The sequence below is a fragment of the Heterocephalus glaber genome, unplaced genomic scaffold (assembly GCF_053883595.1).
Source record: "Heterocephalus glaber isolate CG9 unplaced genomic scaffold, H.glaber_assembly_v1.0 deba00001613, whole genome shotgun sequence".
In the NCBI taxonomy this organism is placed as follows: domain Eukaryota; kingdom Metazoa; phylum Chordata; class Mammalia; order Rodentia; family Bathyergidae; genus Heterocephalus; species Heterocephalus glaber.
The window spans coordinates 11,474,821-11,495,109 of record NW_028258384.1 but is presented as its reverse complement, the minus strand read 5'-3'; the positions used below and the strand labels follow the sequence as shown (position 1 = coordinate 11,495,109).

The window sequence follows — 20,289 nt, the reverse complement described above, 5'->3', positions numbered from 1 at the left end:
TTTATTTTTTTCTCCTTCACATAGCTTTCTAGTACATGTGAAAGCATCACAGAATGATTTATCTAGGCCTACCTTCCCCAAAACATCACTTTTGATTTCCTATACTGACATGGTATTCTCTAATAAAATAACATTTCTACTCCACACCTATGTCAGATATCAATAAAAAATATATTAAAACTGCTAACCTGTCTCCTGCCACAAGATGAGGCAGGAGAGATAATGTGGGCATAGAGAGTGGGAAAGCAGTGGTATCTAATTCAGACAGCAAAACAGTGATCAGAGCACTCAGCTGTTTTAGTACTCAGGTTAGCAGTACAACTGGGTAGTGTGGGGTAAGGGGATCTGGACCATGATCTGCCATTGTTGCAGAAGGGGAAGAGGGGTTGGAGGGGAAGGGAATGGGGAAAAAAGGAAGAAATAAGATATTTCAAGTACAGATACAAATTCCCTATGATGAATATTATCATTATGTATATTTTAAATATATCAATAAAATTAATTTTTAAAATAAAGTTTAAAAAATTACACCCCAAGGCAAGCATGGTAGTACACACCTGTAATACCAGCACTCTGGGAGTATGACGCAGGAGGACTGCAAGTTCAAACTCAGCCTGGGCAACTCAAACTTAGCAAGGCCTTGTCTCAAAATAAAATTTAAAAAAATTAAAAAGGGCTAGGGATATAGTTCAGGGTGAAGGTCCTGAGTTCAGTTCCCAGTATCTGAAAATAAAATACATATATTTATTACTTTTAAGCAAAAAAAGGCCAAATATTTACCTAAAAAATCATTACTCTATTAGACCATTACATATTATACACATGAATCTTTTTTTTACATTATATCTCATAAAAATAAAATTAAAGAAATAAGAGACATATTGGCATACTTAGGCCATTTCAAGCTCAGGTTACACTAGTGAAGTAGGCACTATTATGTAAGCAGAGGTAACTGATGGTATAGCATACTGAAAAATTTAAAACAAGGACTGGCAAAACTATAGCCTATACTGAATCTGACATGGGCTCTGCACAAAAAATGTTTTCTAAAACATATTTAAAGGTTTGTAAATAATCAAAAGGAAAGAAAAATATGTGATTAGAGATCTTAAATGTCCTACAAAGCCTAAAATGTTTACTATCTGGCCCTTTACAGAAAAATTATTGTCTATCTCTGATTTAGAAAAATCAAAAACTTTTTTAAAGTATCAGAGCTTCAAAGTATTCATTTTATAGGATCATAAGGCTGTCATTAATCAAAATGCATTAAAATTGAGCAGGTCCTTGGCTGCTGGTTGTGGCCTGATCAGCCTGAGGCCAAAGCTGCAGCAGTAACATCCAGAGCAGCCTCACACCATGGAGGGCTGTAGGGCCATCCCAGAGGTCCATCATGGCCAAGCTGCACAGGGTTGTGGCAGCACTGCCTGAAGATATGAGACTAGGTCTTAATCCTTAGATTTATCATGGGAATTGGTGATATGTGTATCTATTGTTGGTTTTGGGGGGTTTTTTTTGCTGTTCTCTTATTTTTATGGAATAGTTTTCAATTGGTTAGAAGCCAGTGTTACGTTGGGAGAGAAAAACAGCTTGCTCTAAAGCTTTCTGAACTAATTCAAGAAAAATGTATACAAGAATTCTATCATATTGGGATTTACAAATAGCAAGAATAAAAACGAACATCACTTTCCTAAGACTTATCCTTCCTGTGTGTTTCTATAATCAAAATGAAGTTGATTCTTATTTGCATTTGCAATAGTTCTATAAAGTACCTGTGAACCAATCACTGCTCTGGGGGAAAATACAGGATTAGCTTCCTGCTATTCCTTGGTTATATTATATTTTCAACAAACAATCAATATGTACCATTGTTTCATGTTTGCTTTTGTTTCAAGACAACTTAGTATATTTTATAAACATTTAACTTATGGCCAACAGCACTATATCTCATGTCAAAATGAAGCTTACTGATATACATAGCTCTATGTGAGGCACATCACAGCTTTTTAAGCAGCATTTCAGCACTATGTCTGGGAGCTATTAAACAGTAAAATCACCAAAGGAGGGGGCACAAAAATATGAAATATATGATGCGAAGTAGACCACAAAAAGGACATCTGTTCCCAATATGCAAGTTAAAACAAGAAGGCAGAGCATGGCCTTATTGGACCTCAGCTAAGAACTTGAATATTGGAGAACTCAAATCAAATGTTTTGCTGTTCTGTTCATGATCACGAATAATCAAGAAAGTACCAGGAATATTGATTTTGGAGTCACAAAGACATTTTAGTGAGTAAGCAAATTTATAAATAATAAAACTGAATAATGAGGATTGCCTATAATAGATTTTTAGGGAGTTTTCTTTTAAAGTGGCATAGAACATACACTAACATTGTATCATTTAAAGCCTGCTGAGTATTATGGGTTTTGTTAAAGGAACTGAAATTTAAAATTGCTTCTGTAAGAATTTTTATTACTTACTTCGTAATAATGAGCATATATTTACTACAAAATAATCTAAAGTTACTCTTAATCATTAGTTTTGCTTTACGACATCATAATGCAGCAAAAACTATTTTATTATATCAAGAATCTTGTGATAACTATGCCACAAAATTTAAATTTAAAAAAATGAACCCTAAAAAAAAAGAAAATGAAATAAACAAACCATATGAAGACAATCATGACATAAACAATTCAAAATGAATTTACAACCAAGTAACTATTCATCCTCAATGAGCAAAGAAATTTTTTAAAAAAAAGCATTACAACTGGGCTGGGGATTTAGCTCAGTGGTTTCGCCACCTGCTGTGCAAGCGCAAGGACCCAAGTTTGATACCCGGCACCAAAAAAAAAAAAGCATTACAGCTACAGTCATACCTCAGTACTTGTGAGCTTCAAAACACATCAAACTGTATAAATGCCACATTTTGACAAGAAACTTTGGCACTGGTACATCAGTTTCATGGTAGCTGGTGAACAGTATAGAACTTCTACATATTCATTGTTACTGTCATATACTTTTGTGAATTTTAATGGGTCACAAAGTAAAAAGCTACTAATAGCCCAGTAAAATCTGAAAGTTCTGGGAAAGGTTAATAAATTATTTCTAATTATTTTTATAGAAAAATTTTGTTCAGTATGCATACGTTTTGGTACTTGACAGGAGATCTAGAACAAATTAATGATGAATATTAAGGTATAACTATATTTTTAATAAGCATATATATCATATTGTTGGTGGCAGTGCTGACATCTCATTATAAATCTTCTGAAAGTACAGGGAGAATAGGAAAAATTAAATATGTTGATATTTTAAGGACTGGTATTTTAGCTATGAGAAAAAGGATGTTAAGACTGATAAAGTTAAAAAACAATCCTATAGTGTGAATTTGAATCAGAATTATCATTTGAGCTCATGAAATAGAGAAGTCAGAAAAACATGTTAAAAGATTCCATAAAATTCAATATGCAAATTCAAGAATTCAGAAAATATAGGGCAAATAACAAGATCCAAAGTTTTCAACAAATAGATGGAAAGCAATGGAGCAAGAGACTTAAGTGACAATATCAATAAATTTCCATGTTACAGACATTACTTCAGCTCAAAATTAAAAATAAGCTTTTAAATATTATGATACATGGAGGGATATTTTAGCACTGACTTGATAATTGATGTTAAGAAATTACTGTTAATTTTTAGGTCTGATAATAATTGTGTTTTTTAAAAAAAGTTTCAATTTTCTAAAATATGGGTGTTTTCACAGATAAAATATAGTATGTGCAATTTGCCTCAAAATAATCCAGGAGGTAGAGTATAAAGGAATTAAGATTGGCTAAGACTTGATAATTGTTGAAACTAGCATAATATATTGTAATTCATACTATTCTCTTCTGTACATGTGTGAAATTTTCAATAATAAACATTTTTAAATCTTCTGAAACTCAAGAAACATCCCATTGCAATTTTTCAATAGTTTTGTTTTATTTCGTTTTGTTTTTGGCATTACTGAGGTTTGAACCTCACACATGCTAGGCAGGCACTCTACCACTAAGCTACATCCCCAGGTCTTTTTTTCTTAAGACTGAGTCTTGCTAAATTGCTCAGACTGGCTTTAAAATTGTGATCCTTCTGCTTTGGCTCCCAAATAGCTGGGACTACAGCTTTGTGCCACTACACACAGCCTCAATAGTACTTTTACTTGAAAGAAAAAGGACAGTTTATCAGAAAGGCAGATAAATGGCAGTAACTGAAGGAAGTACTCTAGTATTACTAACTTCAATATTCTACCAGTACTCTATTTTCAAGCACCAAAATGAAGTAGCTTATTATTTATATCTATTTACTCCTTTCTATTCTTTCATTCAAAATAAAACCCCACTGTACAATTATATTAGGTGCTGGGATTACAAAGATGATTAACTACAATATGAGCCTGTTCTCAGAGTCACAATCTAACAGGAGAGACAGGTATATAACACAACAACAGTGCAGGGAGATAAATGTTATAGATAACCCTTATAGGAACTACCAACCTAGACCTGGCCCTTATGATCTGTATGATAAAGTAGTGGAAAGAGGATAGATTTTAGAGTTAGACCTGGATTCACATTGTAGCTCTACTACTTACTCATGATGTGGCTTTGAGAAAGTAAGTGATTATATGAGGTGTCACTTTCCACACATGTAATATCACCTGTATCATAGGGATTACCACACAGAAAGGACTCAATATTTATTAGCTATTACCATTATTAGCAACATCTTCAGTCTCCTATCCCACAGTCACCATGTCAATCTCATCTAATTCCATCCAACTATATAATTATATCCTCAAGGTGAATTTTTGTCTATTAGATCACTAACTTGACTGAAGAAAATAAATAAGTCTCTCTCTCCTAACACACTGCTAAAAACCATTCTGTATTTTTTAGGATCTCCATAATCTACTTCCATCAAGTGTGCCCAATTTACAGCCCAAATGTTGCTTGCCCTTTTTTATTTTGCAGTACTAGGGATTGAAACCAGAGCCTTCACACTGACCTACATCCTAACATTTTTTTTCTTTTTTTAATTTGAGACAGGAATTGCTAAATTATTCAAGCTGGGCTCAAACTTATGATCCTCTTACCTCAGCCTCCCAGAGTGCTGGGATTACAGGCATATGCTACCACACCTGGCTTTTTTAGTGTTAAAATAATAAATATAAAAAAGGGAGTTTTGAGAATATATATATATATACATCCCAAAACAATTCTTCACTCAATGTAGCCCATGCAAGCCAAAAAGTTGGTAGGTAGTCTTTATTTTCCACTTCTTAACTCATCCTTAGCTGCTTATTACACTTGAAGCTAGTGACTGGTATTAACATTTATACCCCCAAGTAAACTGTGAAATCTCTGGGGACAGGGGCACAATATACATTTGTTGATTGGAGATTAGTTTCCTGATATTGGTGAGATGTTCTTCTAGATTCAGAAATTTAAATGCCAACTGCATGAGCCTGGAAAGTTTATAAATTTGTTTATCTTTCACCTTTGAAGCATTTTGTTCATTAAATCTACATCTACATTTTAAAATGTCACTCTAGTAGAAGCACCAAATATTGTGTGAAGATTAAAATAGTGGCACTGTTATAAAAAGCTGAAGTAAAACATTTATTTCCTTTCACTTTTCCAATCACTGGATTATAACCTGTCCTCATGACATTCCAAACTACAATATTTGACCTTTGATCAATATAGCTCAAAAAATTAGGCTTTCTCCACTTTCCTTAGGGAAGGCTAACCATATTTTTGACAAATATGGTACTACTCACCAGTAGATGCTGGTGCCCTGGAATACAATTATGCAACAAGTACTGTACCGCATGCAGACAGCCCATCACACTGAGATCTATAAGAAAATTCAGTTGTGCTTGCAATACTGTAGGTATAAAGTGCTTCTAAATGTTTGGCTCAGAAACTTGCTAAATCTACTTCTAGTACCTAATGATCTGAGACAAGTAGAGATTAGTCATCAAAATTCTAAACACCCATTAGAAGCTTAACAGAACTTTGCAGGGCTGGGGATTTAGCTCAGTGGTTTCACTGCCTGCTGTGCAAGCGCAAGGACCCAAGTTCGATCCCCAGTACCAAAAAACAAACAAACAAAAAAACTTTCTATGTCTCAGTGTCTTTGGATTTTCTGTAAAGATCTGAAAGATAACAATGATATCATAAAAAGAAATGGAAAAGCTGGGCCCTAGTCTCAGCTCTGCTTCTAATTCATTGTGTGTGACCTCTTACAAGTAGATTTCCCTTCCTTATGCCTCACACTATCCACTTGTGAAAGGAGAATGTACTAGAAAATGTCCAAATTTTCATCAAATTATGGGAGTATATGAGACTGAACTTCAATGATAATTTCCAAGTATATAGTTTATAGCAGATAAGCTATTACTATTTTGTCACTAAAAAGCAAAAAGGATGTCATTATGAAATAATTACCTTATACTTGAATAATATTCCAGATTATTGTATTTTTAATAATATTCCAGTGGTATTTTTAATCACTTTAAACATACTGAATATGAAGACTACCAAGGGAACCTCATGAATTTAGAATTTCATTTTTAAAAGCATAACTAAAAATTACTTCCTTTAATTTTAAAACTTCATCCTAAACCAGGCAAGGTGGTACACACCTATAATGCCAGCACTCGGGAAATGAGGGAGGAGGACTGCTGTGAGTTCCATGCCAGCCTGGGCTATATAGTGAGTTCAAGGCCAGCAAGACTGTCTCAGAAAACAAAACAAAATAAAACAAAAAACAAACCAAAAAACCACTTCATCCTAAAGATCTACTTTTCTTTTTTAATTTTTTTTTAATACAAACAGTGTATGTTTGCGTGGAAAGAGGAAGTAGTATAAAGGACAGCAGAAATGGGTAATTATTTTTAAACACGACTAATAGAATACAGGTAATTTTATGGCTTATATTTAGATGTCCCCCCCAAAGTCACATGCAGTCATAGGTGGAGCTTTTTGGAGGTGGCTGGATCTAGGGTGTGTTGTGCTGTGATACTGGGATTGATTCACGTTGCAATGCTATGATTAAGGGTGCCCCACCCTGGGTGTGAGTGTTATCTGCCCTAAGGGTAGGTAGTCTGGATAGTATATAAGGAATATAAAGATGGCTGCTGTGGTCACTTGCTGATGTTGCTCGCTACTTTGGTGCTTCTTCACTACTTCACTGCCTTCTGCCCGAACTGTTTCTGCTCTGGGATATCCTACTTCTGTGCCACCTTGCCTCGGAGCCAGCTGACTATGAACTGAAACCTCTACAAACTGTGAGCTACAATAAATCTTTCTTTCCTCAACTTTGGGTGTCAGGTATTTTGTCTCAACAATGAGAAAAATAACCAAAATAGGTAATAAACACAATTTCATTAGCAACTTAAAATTCTCAATGTATTCAGATCTACATAGTAAGTAACACTGACTCGAGCATCACCTATATGCTTAGTTCCAGCTATTTTTATTTTATTTTTTTTTTGTATTAACTTCACTTATTGGTACATTGTAGGTATACAACACAATTACATTTCTCATTGGGAATTGTACCTTTACATAAGGCATCTTGCTTCTTATTTTTTCCCCATTCGTAGCCCTCCCTTCACGTCCTCCACCCTTCCCTATTTACAAAGACTTTATTTCCAATTTTTCCATTTCTCATCATTTTTCCTTTCCCTTGTATTCTTTCCCCTGCCCCTCCCACTACCCCTACCCCTTTGGACCTTTTCTTCCTATTTTACATTATCGATTATTCATGCTAATCATTGGTACATTTTAGGACTACAATATAATGACATTCATCATTGAAAATTTGCACCTTTACATATTCTCTCTTGGTTATTTTTCACCCTTGCCCAGCCCTCCCTTCAACACCTCCAGTCTTCCCTACTTACAAAGATTTTGTTCCTATTTTTCCATTTTCTAATATTAATCCCATTACCTTCTATCCTTTCCCCTAGCCCTCCCACTTCCTTCCCCTTTGCCCCTTCCCTTCCTATTTCACATTACCTATTATACATTTAGTCCTTATTTACACTTTCAGTTTCTCACACCAGAGAAATTATTTGGTATTTACACATGTGTGTCCTATTAATTTCACTTAAGGGTATAGCCTCAATGTGCATCCACTTAGCTATAAATGTCTCTAATTTCTCATTTTTTATGGCTGAGTAGTACTCCATTTTATAAAAAAAAAACACATTTTCTTTATCCATTCTCCAGTTGATGGGCATCTGGGCTGTTTCCAAGTTTTAGCTATTACAAACTGTGCTGCTATGAACATGGGCGCACATATATCACTGTGGTATGATTCTTTTAATTCTTTAGGCAAGATCCCCAGCAGTGGAATAGCGGGGTCAAATGGGACTTCCAGTCCTGGTTCTTTGAGGTATCTCCATACTGATTTCCACAGTGCTTGCACCAGTCTACACTTCCACCAGCAGTGGAGCAGGGTTCCTCTTTCCCCACAGCCCCGTCAGCTTTTGCTATTGGTTGATTTCATGATAGCAGCCATTCTTTCTGGAGTGAAGTGGAATTTCAGCATTGTTTTCATTTGCATCTCTCAAATGACCAGTGATGTTGAACATTTTTTCATGTATTCATTTGCTATTTCTACTTCTTTGTCTGAGAAATGTCTGTTCATTTCAGATGCCCATTTTTGGATTGGGTCTTTAAATTTGGGAGGTCTGATCTTTTTAAGTTCTTTATAGATTCAAGATAGTAGACCTTTGTCTGAGGAAGAGCAGGTGAAGATTTTTCCCCACACTGTGGGTTGTCTCTTCACAGTGCTGGTGGTTTCTCTTGCTGTGCAGAAGCCTTTTAATAAGAAGAGATCCCATTTGTTGATTGTTTGTGTTAGTTCATGGGCAACTGAGGTTTTGTTCATAAAATCTTTTCCTACACCAATGTCTTCAAGGGTTCTACCTAACCTCTGTTCCAACTGGGTCAGAGTTTCTATTTTAATATTTAGATCTTTAATCCATTTTGATTTTAGTTTAGTGCATGGTGAGAGATACAGGTCTAGTTTTAACCTTTGGCAAGTTGAAGCCCAATTTTTCCAGCACCATTTATGAAAGAGGCTATCTTTCCTCCAGTGAGGGTGTTTGGCTCCTTTATCGAAGATGAGGTGGCTGAGTGTGTCTGGCATTGTTTCTGCATCTTCTAATCTGTTCCACTGGTTCTCAAGTCTGTTTCTTTGCCAGTACCATGCTGTTTTTATCACCGTAGCTTTGTAGTATAGTTGTAGGTTGGGGACTGTGATACCCCCTGCCATGTCTCTGTTACCTAGAATTGCTTTTGCTATTCTGGGTCTCTTCTTGGTCCAAATGAATTTTTGAATTGTTTTCTCGAGGTCTGTGAAGTATGCTGCTGGGATCTCAATTGGAATTGCATTAAATCTATATAGCAGTTTTGGAAGTATGGCCATTTTCACTATATTAATCCTTCCTACTCAGGAGCAGGGGATGTCTGTCCATTTTCTGATATCATCTTCAATCTCTCTTTTCAGAGTGCCATAGTTTTCAGAGAAGAGGTCTTTGATTTCTTTCGTTAGGATGATTCCTAGGTACTTCAGTTTTTTGGATGCTATTGTGAAAGGAATTATTTGCCCTATTTCTCTCTCAGTGAGTCTGTTGTTCGTGTAGAAGAAAGCTATTGATTTTTATGTGTTGACCTTGTAATCAGCTACTTGACTGAATTTGGTTATTAAGTCTAGAAGACGTTTGGTGGAGTTCTTGGGGTTTTCTATATAGAGTATCATGTCATCTGCAAATAATGACAATTTGACTTCTTCATTACCTATCTTTATTCCTTTTATTTCTTTCTCTTGTCTAATTGCCTTGGCTAATGTTTCCAGAACTATATTGAACAAGAGTGGTGATAATGGACATCCTTGTCTTGTTCCTGATTTTAGTGTGACGAATTTCAGTTTGTGACCATTTAGTATAATATTGGCTGTTGGTTTTTCATAGATGGCTTTTATCAGTTTGAGGTAGAGACCATCTATTCCAATTTTTTGTCGGGGTTTTATCATAAATGCATGTTGGATTTTGTCAAATGCTTTTTCTGCGTCTATGGAGATAATCATATGGTTTTTGTCCTTGGCTCTATTGATATAGTATATTACATTGATTGATTTTCGTATATTGAACCATCCCTGCATCCCTGGCATGAATCCCACTTGATCAGGGGTGTGATCTTCTTGATGATCTTCTGCATTCTGTTTGCCAGTATCTTATTAAGGATTTTTGCATCTATGTTCATTAGTGAGATTGGCCTATAGTTCTCTTTTTCAGTTGGGTCTTTCTCTGCTTTGGGGATCAAGGTGATGCTTGCTTCCAGGAATGAATTTGGGAGTATTGTTTCCCTTTCAATTTCATTGAAGAGTTTAAACAGTAGTGGCAGCAGTTCTTCGCTAAATGTCTTGTAGAATTCAGCAGTGAAGACATCAGGGCCTGGGCTTTTCTTAGTTGATAAGTTTTAATTACCTTTTCAATTTCATTGGTTGATATTGGGTTGTTCAGAATTTTTAGGTCTTCTTCTTTCAACTTTGGTAATTCCTATGTATCTAGGAATCTGTCCATTTATTCTGTGTTGTCCATCTTATTGGCGTATAGGTTCTGGAAGTAGGTATTGATGATCCTCTGGATTTCTGCTGGGTCTGTTGTCATTTCACCCTTTTCATTCCTAATTGCATGGATTTGGGCCTTTTCTTTCCTTTTTCTGACAAGGTTGGCTAAGGGTTTGTCAATTTTGTTCATTCTTTCAAAGAACCAACTCTTGGCTTCATTGATTTTTTTGTATCATTCTCTTAGTCTCCATTGCATTGATTTCTCCTCTGATCTTTATAATTTCCTCCCTTGTATGAGCTTTGGGGTTGTCCTGCTCTTCTTTTTCTAGAAGCTTGAGGTTCAGCATCAGGTTGTTTAATTGGGCTCGTTCTGTTTTCCTAATATGCATATTCACTGCTATGAATTTCCCTCATAAGACTGCTTTCATTGTGTCCCATAGATTCCGATATGTTGTATTGTCATTGTCATTTAATTGAAGGAACTGTTTGATTTCTTCTTTAATTTCCTCTGTGACCCATTGATTATTCAGAAGTGTGTTGTTCAATTTCCACGTGTTTATGAAATTTTTTGAGTTTCTTTTGCTATGGATCTCCAGTTTCATCGCACTATGGTCTTATAATATACAGCGGATAACTTCAATTTCTTTGCACTTACTTAAACATGTTCTATGTGTGAGTATGTGGTCTATTTTTGGGAATGACCCATGTGCAGCTGAGAAGAATGTGTATTCTGATTTTGTGGGGTGGAAGACTCTGTAAACATCTGTTAAATTCATTTGTTCAAGAGTTCAACTGAGTTCTAGTATTTCATTACTTATTTTTTGTGTAGTTGATCTATCTATTTGTGACAGTGGGGTGTTGAGGTCCCCCACTACAATTCACATGTATGACTTTTCATGTCCGTTAGTATTTGTTTTATATAGTTGGGTGCACTAGTGTTTGGTGCATACATATTTATGATTGTCATCTCTTCCTCTTGGATTCTTCCCTTTACAAGGATGTAGTGTCCTTTTTCATCTCTCTTAATCAGTGTTGGTTTGAAATCTACTTGATCTGCCAAGAGCATAGCTACTCCTGCTTTATTTCCAGTTCCTGTCACATGGAGTATTGTTTTCCACCCTTTAACTTTCAGTCTATGAGTTTCCTTTTGAATTAAGTGTGTTTCTTGTAGGCAGCATATTGTTGGATTTAGCTTCTTGACCCATTCTGCCAGTCTATTTCTTTTGATTGGTGAATGGAGACCATTAACATTGATGATAATAACTGAAACGTATTAACTTGTCATTGCCATGACTTTTTCTTTTTGTTGGGTTCTCCCCCTTTCCATTTAATTTCTTGTCATGCCAGATGGGTTCATTCTGCTTTGCTTCCTGGGGTTGTGATCCTCAATGTCTGTTCCTAGGCTATTGTGTAAAATTCTTTGGAGTGCTGGTTTGGTATTCACGAAGTTCCTAAGGTGCTCTTTGTCATGAAAGTATCTTATTTCTCCATCCATTTTTAAAGATAGTTTTGCAGGGTACATCAATCTAAGTTGGAGGCTGTTTTCTTTTAGGGCTTGGAATATGTCACTCCAAGCTCTTCTTGCCTTGATGGTTTGTATTGAGAAGTCTGCTGTGATTCTGATGGGCTTTCCTTTGTATGTGATTTGTTTCTTTTCTCTAACTGCTTGGAGAACTTTGTTCTTCTGTTGTGTTTCTGGAATCTTAACAATTTTATGCCTATGTGTAGATTTTTTTTTGATCAAGGCTATTTGGAGTCCTGTATGCCTCACTTATCTGTATGTCAAGCTCTTTTCCCCTGCTTGGGAAGTTTTCTGCCATTATTTCTGTGAAGAGATTTTTTAATGTCATCTGCACTCTCTCCTGTTTCTTCATTGACTCCAGTCAGTCTTATGTTATTCTTCTTTGCATCATCTAGCAGCTGCTGGATTGATTTCTCATGTTCCCTTATAATTCTGAAGCAATTTTTCTTTTCCTGGTCATTAATTGCAATCTTATCTTCTATATCTGAAATTCTGTTCTCACATTGGCTCATTCTGCTGTGTAGACTTTCAATGGAGTTTTCATGTCCTGGAAATCTATTTGCATTTGTTTTATGGATTCCATTTGTTTCTTATGTTGGGATTCCATCATGTTCCTGAGCTCCTCTCTAGATTTATTAATCATGTCTTGCACTAAGGGCACAATTTCTCCTGTTATCTGAGAAATTATTTCTAATTCCATTTTTTCTAGATCCCCTTTTGTTGCCAGTTCAGTGTGTCCAGGTGGTTGAGTATCAGAGAGTTCCATCTCATTTCCCTTTGGGGTTGCTGTAGGTGATCTGGAAGTCTGGTTTTGAGCCTTATTTACGTGTTTTCTCATTTCGACTGGGGCGGGGGGCTGTTAGCGCCTGCACAGATTTACCTCCTCTGAGCTGGGAGAGGTGGGACAGGGGCCAGGAGCAGCGGTGGGGATGGTGACCCAAAAGCCCTTTCCTGTGGGCTGGCAGCAGCGTGAGGGAGCCCTTCCCTCTGGACCTGGAGCGGTGGCAGGGATGGTGGCCTAGAAGCCCCTTCCTCTGGGTCAGGAGCAGCAGGAGGGATGGTGGCTGACCAGGAAGCCCCTTCCTCTGGACCAGGAGCAGTGGGACGACGGTTCAGAATCCCCTACCTCTGGGTTGGGAACAGCGGGACTCAGTACCTTGGTCTGGTGGTCTGGTGTCCTCTGTGTCTTTGTAGTGTGGAACCAGGTGGCTGCCTGTCTGCAGCGGGGTGATTTGGCATCTTCCGCGGGACTCAGGACCTCATTGTGGCGTGCACAGACCTGCCTGTCTGCAGTGGGCTGATTCGGCGTATTCTGTGGGACTCAGGACCTCAGTAGGGCATGGGCAGACCTGCCTGTCTGCAGCGGGGTGATTCGGCGTCTTCCGCGTGACTCAGGACCCTGGTAGGGTGTGCACAGACCTGCCTGTCTCAGTTCCAGCTATTTTTAAACAAATACTTAATCTCTGCTTAGTCATGTTCCCTCTCTGGATCAGAGTTTCCTTATTTGTAAAAAGAAGGACCTAGGGCTGGGGATTTAGCTCAGTGGTTTTTCTGCCTGCTGTGTAAGTGCAAGGACCCGAGTTCAATCCCCGGTACCTAAAAAAAAAAGAAGGACCTAGAGCAGATAATCACTTATGAGCCTAAACTCTTAGGACTATACTGTTGAATATGGTACCCATTAGTCACATGTATTACTTATAATTTAATCAATAAATATTACATAAAATGAAAACTCCAGTTCCTCTATCCCACTAGCCACATTTTGAAGTCTCACTAGATACATGCGTGTGATGCTAGTGGCTACCACACTGGGCAGCACAGACACAGATCATTTACATTACTGAAGACAGTTGTATTGAGCAGTGGTGCCTTAGAGCTCCAATCTTTAATTTCTTCTGATTTTATCAAAAAGGAGAGATTACAAGATTTACATGAATTTTTCTTTCAAATGTACAATTTCCTAACTCCATTCAAAGCATGTATGCTGTACTAAAGAAAGGTAACTGAATCCACTGTCTGCTGCGTAAGTGCAAGGACCCGAGTTCAATCCCTGGTACCAAAAATAAAAAAAAAAAAGATAACTGAAGAAAATAGCTGGATGCTGTTTATGTCATTATGGAAGAATACAATGATGTTAGACTTTCAAGAAAGTAAAAGGAAAATATGAAAATTTGCCAGGAATGGTGGCACATGCTTGTAGTCTCAGCACCCAGGAGGCTGAGACAGGAGGATTGCCATGAGATCAAGGCCATCCTTGGCTGCATAGTGAGTTCAAGGCCAGCCTAAACTACATAGCAAGACCCTGACTCAAAAAAAAGAAAGAAATTTTATCTTCATATAAGAATGATTTTCCTGATAGTTTAAATCTATAATTCAGAAAATGGCAATCACAAAAACAAACCTATAGTTTCTATTCACTTTTCCCTCATTCTTCAAACAAAAATTAGAAACTGCTAGAGAAATAAACATAAAAACATGCTCCCTCCTCTTCTAACTCCCATCTCTGAGGAAATGCACAATTACTTTTCTAGCTTTCTTTCACCTTCAATTACTTTTCTTCATTAGTTATCTGATCTGACTAAATTCAACTAGTTGCCTGTCTCCATGTCATGGCCTCCAGGTATGCCCTCTCTGCTAAAAATCTGGACTTTCCACTTTAGGTATCAGGGAAATGCAAAGCAAAACTACACTGAGATCCTATCTCCTCTCTGTCAGAACTGCTATCATGAAGAATACAAAAACAATATGTTGGCAAGGATGCAGGGAATAAATAACACTTAAAAACTGTTGGTGAAAATGTAAATTAGTAGTCACTAAGGAAATCAGTATGGAGGTTCATCAAAAGCCTAAAAGTAGAACTACCATATGATTCAGCTACAGCATTCCTTGTTATATACCCAAAAGACTTAAAAGTCAGCATATTATAAACATGCCTGTGTATCATATGCATGTTAATTGCAGAACAGTCCACAATAACCAAGATATGGAATCAGCCTATTTGTCCATCAATGGATGAATAGATAAAGAAACTGATACATATATAAAAATGGAGTTTTATTCAGCCATAAAGAACTATGTCATTTGCAGGAAAATGGACAGAAGCGGAGATTGTCATGTTAAGCAAAGTAAGCAAGGCTGAGAAAGAAAAGTATGAAGTAGTGAACATTTCCACTAATATGTGGAATACACGGGAAAAAATGCCAGTAAAGTAGTAAGGAGACTATTACAAAAGAGGAAAGGAATAAGTGTGGGGGAATAATAGGATAGGTAGAAATGATATGCCACAAAAAGTCAAAGCTTTTTGAAAATATGTGCTAATAATTTTTAAGACTAAAAACCTAACTTAAAAAAAAGCTAATAGAGCATTTTTCATGGAGTCTTTGCTAATCCTCTAATGAGATTTATTTTCTCACTCTATGTTGAACCCTGCAGTTTGCATTTTCCTTGAAGAATATAAGTAAATTTTACCAGCTTTATATCAAATGTGGCCTCAGTCTTGTATCAAGTACATGTGCTAGTACAAATTAATTTTAGAAAATCATCAGATTAAAAGTAATCTGTTCTTGGCACATGTAAGACCTGATTTCTAAAATATGAATTAATTATATCATCTTTGTCTACTCTCAATTTCATTTGGCCTGCAAATCATCATTACTTTCTTGAAGTATAAAAACTTAAAATAAGGGCCGGGGATTTAGCTCAGTGGTTCCAGCGCCTGTCATGCAAGCACAAGGTCCCAAGTTCGATCCCCAGTACTAAAAAAAAAAAAAAAAAAAAAAAACTTAAAATAAGGAGTAACAACTAGCATTTCAAGATTATATTTCTGTTTATACATTATTATATAATTATCTACAAATACTATATCCCATGGGCTTACAGGTGGAATAAGCTAGTTTTACATCTAAAATGGATCTCACTTAAAACTTTCTATAGCATAAAACACAAGGATTATTACAGACAACACAGATTTAACGGTCACTAAAAGTCTACAAAAAAAACAAATATTTTTAGAGAAACCAATTGTTGGCTTATATGACATGAAAACTGCCAAGCCATGAATTTATTTTTCCAAACTCCTGAACTGACATTTTTGTTAAAAACAAAATAAAAAAGTACAACCTAGAAAAAATTATAAGCTCATTACTTTTACTATAAACATAAAGCTGTTTTCTATGATTATTATTCACTATCACTCAACATTTTCTAAAATAATATTTATAACAAATTTGATGAACCTGAGGACAGGTACTTCTCTCCCACACGAGCAAGCACATCTGGGTCTGAGGAGCAGCGCTCCTCCCCCATGGGAACAAGGAATAACCAACTGACCTGATTTTGGATGAGGACAACACCTGGGAGAGAAAGAAGCAACCAGACCCCATGACTGAGGACACCAAGTCCAATAGCTCACTTGAACCCTCTCTTTGCAGCCTACATGTAGCAGGTATCAGAGGGCTGATCACATACCCCATCTACCAACAGGAGCAAGGATAACCCTGTTCTTGAATGGGAACCACATTCTGGGGTGAATGAACAGAAGGGCTTCTAATACAAGGAGGGCATCTCAAAATCCAACAGGCCCTAAAGCTAGGTATAGAAAATCATCACTCACTGGATCCCAAGATAGCCAATCTTGGAAAGAAACCAATCATTCAATAACATAGGAATTTTTTCTTTGACTGAATCTTTTTTGATTTTCTATTTTGTATTATTTTTGCCACTACTTCATCAGGGTTTTTTTTGGGGGGGGGGATTCTCCTCACTTTTTTCCTTTCAGTTTCTTTTTTCCCCTTTTCTCTTGTTTCTTCTTTATTCTCTTCCTTTTTAATCTTTCATCTCCAGTTTTTGCTTGTTTTTTTCCCCTTCTTTTTCTTGCTCCTTCCTTCCACCAGTCGTTCTCTATCACTATTAATTTCCTTTTACTCATTAGGACACCTTATCTTACTCTTCTCTCATATCTCATCAATTTATTTTTCAAAATTTGCTTTTTTCATTCTCCCATTCCCTACACCCTCCAACTTTATTAGTATAGCTATTAAGCTTTATGAACCTCTTCATAGTTTACTTTACACTATTGATGTTGGACACTGTGCTATTGTTAGTAAAGGTAAAGTTATTCCATCTGGTGGATATTTATTGCAGGTCAATAGAAAGTCACTATTGCATTTATCTTTGTATTCATGCTATATAGATCTCTTTTCTATGGACAAAGATGGTACTTTATTGGTCATTAGGGTTTGTCAATATTCACTGTGCACTGGATGCTATAAATGATGCTAATTTTATTACTAAAGCCAAGGTGACAAAGCTGTTGCTATTTATTGGTTTTCTTGAGATGCCAATATCTGGATTGCCTTGAGGTCATTAACAATACTGTGGGCCATTGCTGGAAACTGGGTATTGGGCCAAATATGCTGCAACTGCCCATCTCAAGTAAACAGAGATGGTTGGATCCTGGGACAGAGGCAAAGGCCAGTAGTTAGACATGCACAGAGGACAGCACTGAAAAGTAAACATTAACTAAAGAGGTCCCCAAACTAGAAACAAAGATTTCCAATACAATAAACCTACAAGCTTCAAAACACACACATACACACACACACACACACACACACACACACACACAAAATAAATACAAAAAAATAGAAACATGAGAAGATAAAACAAGAAAATGACTCTAAAATCTCCCAACTCTTGCAAGCTGATCCATGGGGCACCAGACGGGAGTAAACAAAAAGCTACATACTCAAATTAATCTAAATGATATCCAGGGAGATAAGAAAACATGGAGAAGGCATTTAGCAAACTCACAGAAGATAGAAGTAGTAAGATATAAGGCCAAACAAAATGGTTAATGAATCTAAGGAAGATACTAATAAAAAAATAAAAGAACTAAACAAAATGCTGCAAAAAAATGCATGACCAGCATAGAAAAGAAGTAAAGTCCACAAAAGGGCTCCAAATAGAAATTCAGATATTAAAAATTCTACTGAAATTATGGGCAGCAGAAGTCACCAATGTGAGGACAGAATGTAGGAACTACAAGATAGGGCTGTTGTTGGTGATGAATTAATGAGAAATATCCTAAAAATGACAAGAGAACATGACAAATGTATCCAACAGCTCCTAGATGATTCAAAGAAGACTACTGTAAGATTTAATGGAATTCATGAAAAATCAGAAGATAGCACAAATGACATTTTAAAAAAGGTTTACTGGAATAATAGCAGAAATGTTTTCCAATAAGGTAAAAGAATTTAACACAGAGATGAGGCATATAAAAATCCAAATGACCACAATCAGAAAAGAATCCCTCCACAACACATCATAGTCAAAATCCTGGAAGTCCAACTCAAGAACAGAATCTTAATAGTGGTTAGTGAAAAGCAACAAATCACTTATAAAGAAAAACCCATTAGCAATACAGCAGACTTAATGCTAATCTTAAAGGCCAGGACAGCTTACAGTGAAGTGTTTCAAGCCCTAAACGAAAACATTTTTGAACCCAGGGTAACATAACCTACAATACTATCTTTTGAAACTGCTGGAGAAATAAGATACTTTCATGATAAACAGCACCTAAAGGAATTCATGATCACCAAACCGGCACTTCAAAAAATTTTCAAGCATACTGTACAAAGACATAATGAAGAAAACAATGACAAATGTTCTAATAGAATGTATACACCAGGTAGGATAAGCAGTTAAATAGAAGGGAAAACTAGGGAACTGGCTAGAAGAAAATAAGGGAATGATAGGAGTATGTCAATACCTATCAGTAATAACTTTCAGGGAGTATGGTCTCAATTCCCCAATCAAAGGACAGATAAGGACAGATCAAGAAACAGAAATGAATATATACTGCATACAAGAAACACATTTAATCCAAAAACAGTCTTAGACTAATAATCAAAGAATAGAAAACAACATTCCATGCAACAAGAACTCAAAAATTAAATAAAAAGCAGGTGTAGTTATTCTATACACAGACAAATTGGACTTCAAAATGCAACTAACAAAAAGAGGCAAAGACCATTACTACACATTGGTGAAGAGAACGCTACAACAGGAAGAGATAACAATTATTAACGTATATGCACCAAACAATGATGCACCCAACATCATGAAACAAGTACTACTGGATGTAAAACATTAGATAAACATAAACATAATTATAGTGGGTTACCTCAATGCCACACTATCACAAATAGATTAACTGGAAAAAAAAATCAAAGAAATATCAGAGTTGAACAAAACTTCCAAACAAATGAAGTTAACAGATATATACAGAGTGTTCCACCCAATAACATAACACATTCTTTTCAGCATCACATAAAAATTTTAGACTACATACTAGCCAAAAAAGCAAGCTTAAGTGATGGAAAAAGAAATGAAATGACACCAGGCATGTTACCAGATCATAGTGCAATGTAAAAATCAAAACAGAGGTCTGCCCACGACCTACCGAGGTCCCCAGTCGCAAGGAACATGCCAAATCACCCTGCTGCAGACCAGCAGGTCTGCACACGCCCTCCCGAGGTCCAGAGTCACAGGGAACACACCGAAACAGCCCACTGCAGACAGGCAGGTCTGTGCACACCCTACCAAGGTCTCCAGTCCCGCGGAAGATGCTGAATCACCCCGCTGCAGACAGGCAGCCACCTGGTTCCACACTACAAAGACGCAGAAGACACCAGACCACCAGACCAAGGCACAGAGTCCCGCTGCTCCCGGCCCAGAGGGAGGGGCTTCTGAGCCACCATCTCACTGCTCCAGGTCCAGAGGAAGGGGCTTCCCGGTCGGTCACCATTCCTCCCCTTGCTCCCATCCCAGAGGAAAGGGCTGTTGGGTCATCTTCTGTCCCACTGCTCCTGGCCCAGAGGAAGGGGCTTCTGGGCCACCATCCCTCCCACTGCTCCCAGGCCAGAGGGAGGGGCTTCTGAGCCACCATCTCACTGCTACTGGTCCAGAGGAAGGGGCTTCCCGGCCACCATCCCTCCAGCTGCTCCCAGCACACAGGAAAGGGCTTTTGGGTCACCATCCCTACCGCTGCTCCCGGCCCCTGTCCCACCTCACCCAGCTCAGAGGAGGTAATCCGTGCAGGCATTAACAGACCCCTGCCCCAGTCGAAATGAGAAAACATGTA

At 37.1% G+C, this 20,289-nt stretch overlaps 1 protein-coding gene across 5 annotated transcripts in view; it reads right to left on the bottom strand.

The window, feature by feature from the left end:
- The window catches only part of Apool (apolipoprotein O like), a 121,338-nt gene that overhangs the window by 74,885 nt on the left and 26,164 nt on the right, over positions 1-20,289 (bottom strand). For 2 of the 5 annotated variants that reach the window (XM_087196638.1, XM_087196640.1), the window contains one exon: positions 558-723. The exons of the other annotated variants lie outside the window; for them this stretch is intronic. The gene's annotated coding sequence lies outside the window, so the exon portion shown is untranslated. The remainder of the gene's footprint in view (positions 1-557; positions 724-20,289) is intronic. 5 annotated transcript variants of the gene reach the window in all.